Source organism: Eumetopias jubatus, unplaced genomic scaffold (genome assembly GCF_037043125.1).
Source record: "Eumetopias jubatus isolate StellerSeaLion01/CBP00866 unplaced genomic scaffold, mEumJub1_p1.0 scaffold_5, whole genome shotgun sequence".
NCBI lineage: Eukaryota > Metazoa > Chordata > Mammalia > Carnivora > Otariidae > Eumetopias > Eumetopias jubatus.
Genome location: NW_028274811.1, coordinates 42,388,892 through 42,398,524, shown reverse-complemented (window position 1 = coordinate 42,398,524; position 9,633 = coordinate 42,388,892). Strand labels below are relative to the sequence as shown.

The 9,633-nt window shown below is 40.2% G+C and overlaps 1 pseudogene; it reads left to right on the top strand.

The window, feature by feature from the left end:
* The first annotated feature begins 2,603 nt into the window (after positions 1 to 2,603).
* Positions 2,604 to 2,909, top strand: LOC148164345 (large ribosomal subunit protein uL23 pseudogene; annotated as a pseudogene).
* The last annotated feature ends 6,724 nt before the right edge of the window (positions 2,910 to 9,633 follow it).

The window sequence follows — 9,633 nt, the reverse complement described above, 5'->3', positions numbered from 1 at the left end:
CTCACAGTTCATGGCCTCTGTTTCCCACTGTGCAGTTAACTTTGCTTCCAGAAGAAGTAACTGCTTATAATTTTAAAATATGGAAAAGTAATACATTTAACCAAGTAGTTTTCAGGTACTACTGAAATTGCAAATTTCAAAATTCTCTCTCTCTCTCTTTTCCTTTTAGGAGACAAAGATTAAAATGAAAGTACTGTGGTTAAAAACTAGAACAAAATCCAGTTGACCATGAACAATGAAGAGGTTAAAGGCACCAATACCCTTCTCTCCACCCTATGCAGTTAAAAATCCATGTATAACTTTGACTTCCCCAAAACTTAACAATTAATAACCTATTGCTGACCAGAAGCCTTACTGATAACATAGTTGGTTATATGTTATATGTATTAAGCTAGAGAAAAGAAAATGTTACTGTGAAAATCACAAAGAGGAGAAAATATATTTACAGTACCGTATTTATGGAAAAAAAATCCCTGTGTAAGTAGACTGGTGCAGTTCAAATCCATGTTGTTCAAGGTTCATCTGTAAAAAGGACTGATAGAATAAGATCAATGAAGCTAAAATCACATATGCATAGGGATCTCAGCAAGGTCCTTCCCAAATTAAAGTTAATGAGAAATGAAATCAGGTAGATGCAAAATTTAACAGATGAGTTCAACCGCTTGTACAAATGATACAACAAAAGAAATTGTCTTCAAATACTAACTGAAGAATGTGGAAAATATCTAAAATCTAATCAAGGAGGCTTGTGTTCACTTCAGGGAGGTATATTAAATGCTGCATCTAAGAAAGTATCAGCTGGGGTCAGAAATTCAAATGCCCATAGGGACCAGGCAGATGATACAAATATGTCTATCAAGCTGAACTTAAAAACAAACAAACAAAAAACCAAAAACCCCCAGGAACCTATGCAATGGGATAAAATATTTGCAAATCATAGATCCTGTAAGAGACTAATATCCAGAATATATATATATATTAAAAAAAAAAAAACTTCTGCAGCTCAACAATAACAAAAAACAAAAAAAATTTAAAAATGGGTAAAGGACTTGAACAGACATTTCTCCAAAGATCTATAAATGGCCAACAAGCACATGAAAAGATGCTTAACATCACTAATTGTTAGGAAAATGCAAACCAAAACCACATTGAGATATCACTTCACACCCATTAGGATGGCTACTATCTGAAAAACAGAAAACAAGTATTGGTGAAGATGCAGAGAAATTGGAATTTTTGTACATTGTTGTGGGAATGTAAAGTATGGCCACTATGGAAAACAATGTGGTAGTTCATCAAAAAATTAAAAAGAGAATTACCATGTGATTCTACTTCTGGGTATATACCCAAAAGAATTGAAAGCAGGAACTTGAAAGATATTTGTACACACATATTCATGGCAGCATTATTTATAATAGCCAAAGGGTGGTTACCGCCAAGTGTCCATCGTCAGGTGAATGGATAAACAAAATGTGGTATATTACAATAACATGGGGCCCACTCAGATAATCCAGGATAATCTCTGTATTTTAAGGTCAGTTGATTAGCAACCAAATTCCATCTGTTATCTTTAATTCCCCCTTTCCACAGAATATAACATATTTACAGGTTCCAGGGATTAGGATGTGGACATCACTGGGGGGCCATTATTCTGCTTTCCCACAGACTAAAGTTGATACATGTCTCTCTATCTAGCAGCAAAGAGAGCACATTAGCTAGCCACAGAGAGGATCCCCATAGTGTCAACAGGTGTGTCTGTCTTTCATAGATATGGGTATCTTTCTTACACAGATAGGTGTATCAGTCATTTTGATGAAGATAGATACTAAAACCATCTAATTTCCCCTGTCCTAATTCCACATGAACCAGTTACCTTCTGGTTTTACCCATGTATTTATTTTTTCAGGATACAGAATACTCTGTATTGGGCAATAGTAATGGCTTCTCCATTTGGAAGTTATGTTTTTCATCATAAAATAATACCTTTGGGATGCTGGTTTCAGCTTTTTGTTGATTTCCTGGACAATGAGAAGCTGATTCTCTAGATGAATGAATATTTTAAAAAGATGGAGTTTTTTTAACTTGAAGACTCAGCTCTAGATTGTGGTAGACAGCAAAGTTCTGCTATTTTCTGTCACCTTTCTCCATGTGGCTTGTCTCTGTCTCACTAGGCATTTTTTGTTTCTTTTTTAAAGATTTATTTATTTGAGAGAGAAAGAAAGAGAGAGTGAGTGCGGGGAGGGGAGGGGAAGAGGAAGAGAGGAGAGAGAAACTTGAGCAGACTCCTCGCTGAGCCTGACGCCGGGCTTGATCTCAAGACCCTGAGATTGTGACCTGAGCCAAAACCAAGTGTTGGATGGTTAACTGACTGCACCACCCAGGGGCCCCTCACTGGGCATTTCTTATCACCATAACAAGGATCATCAGTCATCATAAATGCAAATGAAAATGAGGTATGACCTTTATACAGAGATGACATCGTAGGCAAAGGAGAACCATGCCCCTCATGATAGCAAAGCAAGAGTGAAGGCTTTGAAGGTTAAGAAGGCCATGCTGAAAGGCAGCCACAGCTCCCAAAAGGCCCAATAGTTACCTGCCTTCCCATGGTATTATGCACTGTGATTCCAAAGGAAACCCAAGGACCAAAGAATAAATTAGACCACAGTACCATCATCAAGTTCTCCTTGACCATAAAGAAGATGGAGAACAACACATTGGTTTTTACTATAGACGCCAAGGCCAATAATCCTCAGATCAAGCACTCTTTGAAAAAGCTGCATGACGTTGATGTGGCTGAAGTCAACACCCTGGTCAGGCCTGAAGGAGCCCAGGAGGCAAACACTAAACTGGTCTCTGACTATGGGGATTTGATGCTGCCAACAAAATTGGGGTCATCTAAACAGTTCTAAACATTCTTATCATCCAAAAAAGTTGGGAAAGTGCCCATCATGAGCAGAAACCATCATCTCCAAAAGAAAAATATCCAAACTCTTTAATATATGCAGCTGATGATATTTTGAAATATTAGTTTCAAATTTCTATGCTTCATTTCCACTTGTTCTTCCCTCACTCAAGCAGGTAGCCGGTTCTTCGCTTCTGCAACAGTGTAAGAAACAGCAGCTTGTCAGACTTCCTGTCTTTATCTCCAAAAGCTCAATTAATCCCATAGAAGAGCTCTGATATTTTTGAGCAGCGGAGAGCCTCATGGTGCTCCTGGATTGTATTCAGAAAATGCAGCAAGCCTTCCAAGAGGAATAACTACATGGGACGTGTAGGGCAGAGATTGCATATTCAAGTACCTTCAGAGCCAGGGAGGTTACTTAGTTCTGGCTTAGAGATGTCAGAGGAGAATGTAGATCTCAATTTAAAAAACGAATAAATCTGGATGTTGTAGGATAAATCTCCTGATGTTACATGTTGCAATTCACTCACATGTCTGAATGCCACTCTGTGGACCAAAATATAAACATCCGACAAGTCCCAGGTCTTAAGTGTGACGTGACTGCCCAGAGCCACCGGACTGGAATGAGTTAAATGGACAGGAACAAGGGCCAACTCCACCAGGGCCTGCAGAGTTGGCCATGACCAGAGGACCCCACCCCACCCCTGCTTCTTTGACTGTGTTCGAGCCTCCTCTTTGGCATATCCTGGGAGGAAACTCAAAGAGTGACTGAGGTTCATTTTTTATCAGCCCAGGAGGATGGGACTCGAAGAAATAATTGAACTCATTCATAAGAAGTAAATGGTTGCAACGTATCTTTTAGGTATGAGTCTATGGACTGAGATTCATGCCTGTGACGCAGTTACAGGTATCTACAACTTCCGTAATTAGGCCTATGTCCTATCTTATAACCTCTTCACCAATTCAGTCCACCACATGCTGACTGAGCTTAATCTCTCCATGTTCTTCAATGATAGAGCCAGAAGTGCCAAATTATAATCCATTCCCTTTATTTGCCCTCATATTCCCCTTGTGCTTTGCTTACTTGGTTCCCTCTCCTGGAATCGTAGTGAGAATTCTAGTCAGAATCCACCTTTCCCCTTGTGTTCTCAGAAGCACTTGGCCTTGCCTGTGCTGTGCTGTAGCTCTTCCCAGAGTGTTCTTGTACTACACTTAGTTGTACATATGTTTCCCACTGCTTGATGGAGCCTCTTTTCAGGATCTTTGCTTCTGCCATGGCCTCAGCATAAGGCTGAAAAAAAAGACAACTGACTGCATTTGACTGGTGAAATGTGTTTTTGCTTAGGAGATTCAGTGATGTGACTTTCTTAGAGTTTGAAAACCAAGCAGGGAGTTGCATTTAACCAGTTTCTGTGGTGGACATTGTCACACAACACCTACATCCCCTTTCAGGAATGAAGACTTGATCCCCACAACTGCCAGGAGAGGCTTCGAGGAGTCAGTCCTCAGGTGTCCCCTCTCTTTGGTAGTTGCCTGGGTTTCAAGAAAATTCCTTGTCTAAGATCACCTGTCTCTTCAGGTCTGGCCTGCAGCCAATGACTAACAAATGTGGGGCTATAAAGGCCTGGTTCCCTTTCCTCAACTCAGGACAGTTCTGAAGGGTCCTCTGTCTGCAGGACAACCTTGTAAGGCTAGCTGAGTCCTTTGTTGGGCCTGCCTCTCAGCTCAACTTCCTGATCCTGCCTTCCACCCCCCTCTCCTCAGGTGTTGGTCTTAAGAGCATTCATTCCCTAATGAACGCTAACTTCTGTCACAGAGTCTTTTTCTAAGAAACACAATCTGGAAAAAATGAAACAAAACGAAACCAGAGAGGGAGACAAACCATAAGAGACTCTTAATCTCAGGAAACAAACTGAAGGTTGCTGGGGGGGTGAGGGGTGGGGTCACTGGGTGATGGACACTGGGGAGGGTATGTGTTGTAATGAGCACTGGGTATTATATAAGACTGATGAGTCACAGACCTGTACCCCTGAAACAAATAATACATTATATGTTAATTAATTGAATTTAAAGTAAAAGAAAAAAGAAAAGAAAAAAAACCACAATCTAGAAAAGGGTTTCATATTAATTAATATTTTCTTATAAATTTATGGCTGTTCATACAGACAACACAAGTATCAAATTCACCTTAACTGTGTTTATTTTGTAATATAAATTCAGAGAGGGTCCCCTGGCCGGCATAGTTGGTAGAGCACACAACTCTTGATCTCAGGGTTGTGAGTTCAAGCCCCACAATGGGTATAGAGATTACTTTGGAAAAAAATTAAAAAAAAAATATATAAATTCAGTGAAAGACTAAAAGGGGGGAAAGAAAAATGTGTAGCGTGAGAAAACAGTAATTACTAAATTTTAAAGGAACATAAATTAGTATAATGAATTTAAAATTGAGTTTATTACTATTTTGGTCACTTTAAGTAACTTGTACTAGCAATTATTTCAATGAAATTAACATTGTGCCCAGCAGAGATTTGCAGACCGTTCTAGCTTTTGTGCTGCTTGCTTTGTATCTCTCTCTTCAATCTTCTTTTTTTTATTATGTTATGTTAATCACCATACATTACATCATTAGTTTTTGATGTAGTGTTCCACGATTCATTGTTTGCGTATAACACCCAGTGCTCCATTCAATACCTGCCCTCTTTAATACCCATCACCAGGCTAACCCATCCCCCCACCCCCCTCCCCTCTAGAACCCTCAGTGTCTCTTCAATCTTCTTTAGTCAACAGCTCTTTGCCATGAAGTTTTGGGTTTTGGTTTGTTACTAGGAGCATTCAGGCCAAATGTGTTCTGTGGGGGAAAAGATAAAAAATAAAAAGCTGAACTGAACTCCCTTTCAGCAGCTTCATCTCTAAATGTGCCTGACAAAGATAAGGAAGTGAGACTCATCTATGTCAAGCAGGTGGGCAGCAAAGATTCTGGAAAGAAGCTGTCACTTTGTTTTGCTCTTAACTGCCACTTGTAACAACGGAGACAATGTGCCCCTTAGGCTCACGGTGAGCAGGGAGGTGCTAAAGTCCACAAAACTATGAGAGGTGGAAAGAACAGAAAAGGGCAGGGTGGTCACTTGGAACAGTGTAAGCTCTTCATTATTAATATATGAGGGTACAGGTTCTGGATCAGACTGCTTGGATTCAAAATCCTGGCTTTCTCTTTAGCTGTGTCACCTTGAACAAGTTCACTAAACTCTTCTGAACTTCAGTTTCCTGAAACTTAAAATAGAAATAAGGATAATTTCTATCCCATAGATTTCTCACGACGAGTAAATGGTTTAGTATGTGTAAAGCATCTAGAACAAAGCCTGGCAATAAGATTGCTTAATGAATGTTAGGCAGAGCCCTTCTAGACTACGAGTTGGAGGCTAAGCCACCCAACCCCACAGGGAACCAAAGTACATTGGAAGGAGGGTCAGCAAGAGCAGAAGATGGCCTATTGTTTATTGTATTAATTAAGTCAACAGACATTGAATAGCACCCAAGAAATGGGGTGTCCTGTGGGGACACAAAGTTGATTCAGGCAGAGACTCTATGACCCAAAAGCCTATTGGCAGATAAGAGTCATATGGTCACCTGGTTCCTGGTAGCAGAGACCCATTTTTGGGGATTCACAGTGGCGTGAATGTCAGGGTGACACTCCATCAGCCAGTTTTCATTCCATGCAGAAAGTCCCTCTTGCATGAGGCCACTGGTACAGGACAAAGAACATGGGTTTTAGAGTAAAACAATCCCGAGTCTCTGGTCTGCTTTGAGCAAGTTGGAAGATTGCCAAGCCTCAAATAGACTCAACCGTAAAATGGGGATGATATGTAAAATGGGGATTACAACAACCTTACTAGGTTGTTGAGATGATGCAGGTTAAAACAGCTAGCACAGATAGTGAGAGTATGTGTTGTAATGAGCACTGGGTATTATATAAGACTGATGAGTTACAGACCTGTACCCCTGAAACAAATAATACATTATATGTTAATTAATTGAATTTAAAGTAAAAAAAAGAAAAAGAAAAGAAACACAATCTGGAAAAGGGTTTCATATTAATTAACTAATATTTCCTTATAAATTTATGGCTGTTCATACAGACAACACAAGTATCAAATTCACATTAACTGTGTTTATTTTGTAATATAAATTCAGAGAGGGTCCCCTGACTGACATAGTTGGTAGAGTACGCAACTCTTGATCTCAGGGTTGTGAGTTCAAGCCCCACAATAGGTATAGAGAGTACTCAGAAAAAAATTAAAATATATATATAAATTCAGTGAAAGAATAAACCGGGGTGGGGGGGGGGCGCCTGGGTGGCTCAGTTGGTTAAGCGACTGCCTTCGGCTCAGGTCATGATCCTGGAGTCCCAGAATCGAGTCCTGCATCGGGCTTCCTGCTCGGCAGGGAGTCTGCTTCTCCCTCTGACCCTCCCCCTCTCATGCTCTCTCTCTCTCTCTCTCCCCCTCATTCTCTCTCTCAAATAAATAAATAAATAATCTTAAAAAAAAAAAGAATAAACAGGGGGGCAAGAAAAATGTGTAGAGTGGCAAAACAGTAATTACTAAGAGAGTTAAGTCACTGAACAAGTATTTATTGAATACCTACTCTTTCAGGCAACCAGAGAAAAACATAACAAAATAATTAAAAAAAAAAAGACATGGTTCCTAGAGTACCTGGGAAGAAAAAACATTCAGAGAGGGCACTTGGGTGGCTCAGTCGGTTAACCATCTGCTTTCAGCCCAGGTCATGATCCTGGAGTCCTGGGATCGAGTCGCGCATGGGGCTCCCTGTTCAGTGGGGAGTCTGCTTCTCCCTCTCCTACTCCCCCTGCTTGTGCTCTCTCTCATATGAGTGCTCTCTCTCTCAAATAAATAAATAAAATCTTTAAAAAAAAGAAAAAAAGAAAAAATTGAGAGAGAGAGAACTATGTCCAGAAAGGCTTTCTCATAATATTTTTGAGGGCTTACTATTGCCAAGCATTATGCCAATTAAATGCTTCACAGTTTCACTCATTTGATTCTTACATGGTTAGTGGTTATGAATTGGACACTGTTATCTCCTAATACCTCCACTTTATAGGAGTGTGGCTAGAGAAGAGGCAAGACAGGTAGGCAGTGTTCAGATCATGGTGAACCTCCCAGCATAGGTCATGCACAAAAATTGAAGACTGTGCAAGACACTTTGTGTTTGCCCCTCACAATTCACTCTCCACCCTGCTTTGCCCCACTCAAGGCCCAGTATCAAGGGCTACGTGCCTGTCTTACACTGGGCCCTGGTTATCTCTGCAGAGGACAGAGGAACAAGTGTAGGTCAGCTCCCCAGCTCCCTCTCTGTGAGCTGCCTTCATGCTGGCTTGCGTTCCTCACTGAAGGCCACTTCGCCTCTCAAGCAGGCCAACTCCACATGACTCTCCCTCTTGGTTCCAGTTTATGCTCCTTCTCCTCAAATCTCTATACTTGAGGGAGCTAGCATCCAGTCTGCCACCAGATCACTGCACTATCCCTATAGGTTTCCCTACATCCACTTTGTAAGTAAACCCAAACCCTTCTTAACCCATCTCCACAGCCACTTCCCCAGTCCAGGCTGCTCCTTCACTGGATGACAGGAGTAGTATTTTAACTTGTTTTACTACATCCACTCTTTTGGGAAGGGGACAGGGAAGACAGGAGAGGATGGAGGGAGGGCTGTAAAAAGGAACTTGTTTTATTCTTCAGTCACTGAATTTTGTTGGTGGTGGTGGTCATGTTGAATCTTGCTTTTGTCTCCTCCAGGGCTATCTTGGGTAGATTTCACAGCCTAATGGTGACTTTCAGTTATAAAAATTTAGTCAGCTTTAATTCCAAATTTCATTACTCTATTTTTTTAAAGAACTTATCATTAAAAAATCTTTTTGTTATGACAATTTTCAAATGTATAAGAGTAGAAAGAATATAATATAATAAAACCTCCCACTACCCCAGATTGAATGATTGCTAACATTTTGTCAGATATTCTAATCTCCTTTTTTTCTTTTCTCTGGATTGTTTTAAAACAAATCGCAGATACCATATAAATTAATTTGTAAATTCTTTGGTATATATCACTAATATATAAGGTCAATTTTTTAAAAACGAACTCCAATGCCATTACCATGCCTAACAAAACAATTGCTTCTTTTTTTTTTTAAAGATTTAATTAATTTCTTTATTTGAGAGAAAGAAAGAGCTGAGCGCAGAGCCCACCATGGGGGCTTGATCCCACAATCCTGCGATCATTACCTGAGCTGAAATCAATTGTCAGATGCTTAACTGACTGAGCTACCCTGGTGCCCCGCTCCTGTCTCCACTTCTGTTTGCATTCTTGCCCTTGTTTATAGCCTCATCTAACCAAGGCACTCCATCCCACACCCAAACTATTCAATCTGCTGGGATAAACAGGGAGACAGATACGTGTTTCAGACCAACCTGAACAGTAAGCACCACAGACACCTGGTACAATGGCCAGTGAGCTGGCCTCTCCCCTCCCTCTCTAAATAAAAAAGTAACAATAAAACAAAATTAAAAATAAAAATTATAGTAGAAGTCTGTATAAAGTCTTATGTGAGAAAGCCAACCTCTGCTTGGAGGAATTAGAAAAGATCTCACTAAAGATTTTATTTATTCATTAAAGATCTATTTATTTATTTTAGAGAGAGTGGGGGCAGGGGCAGAGGG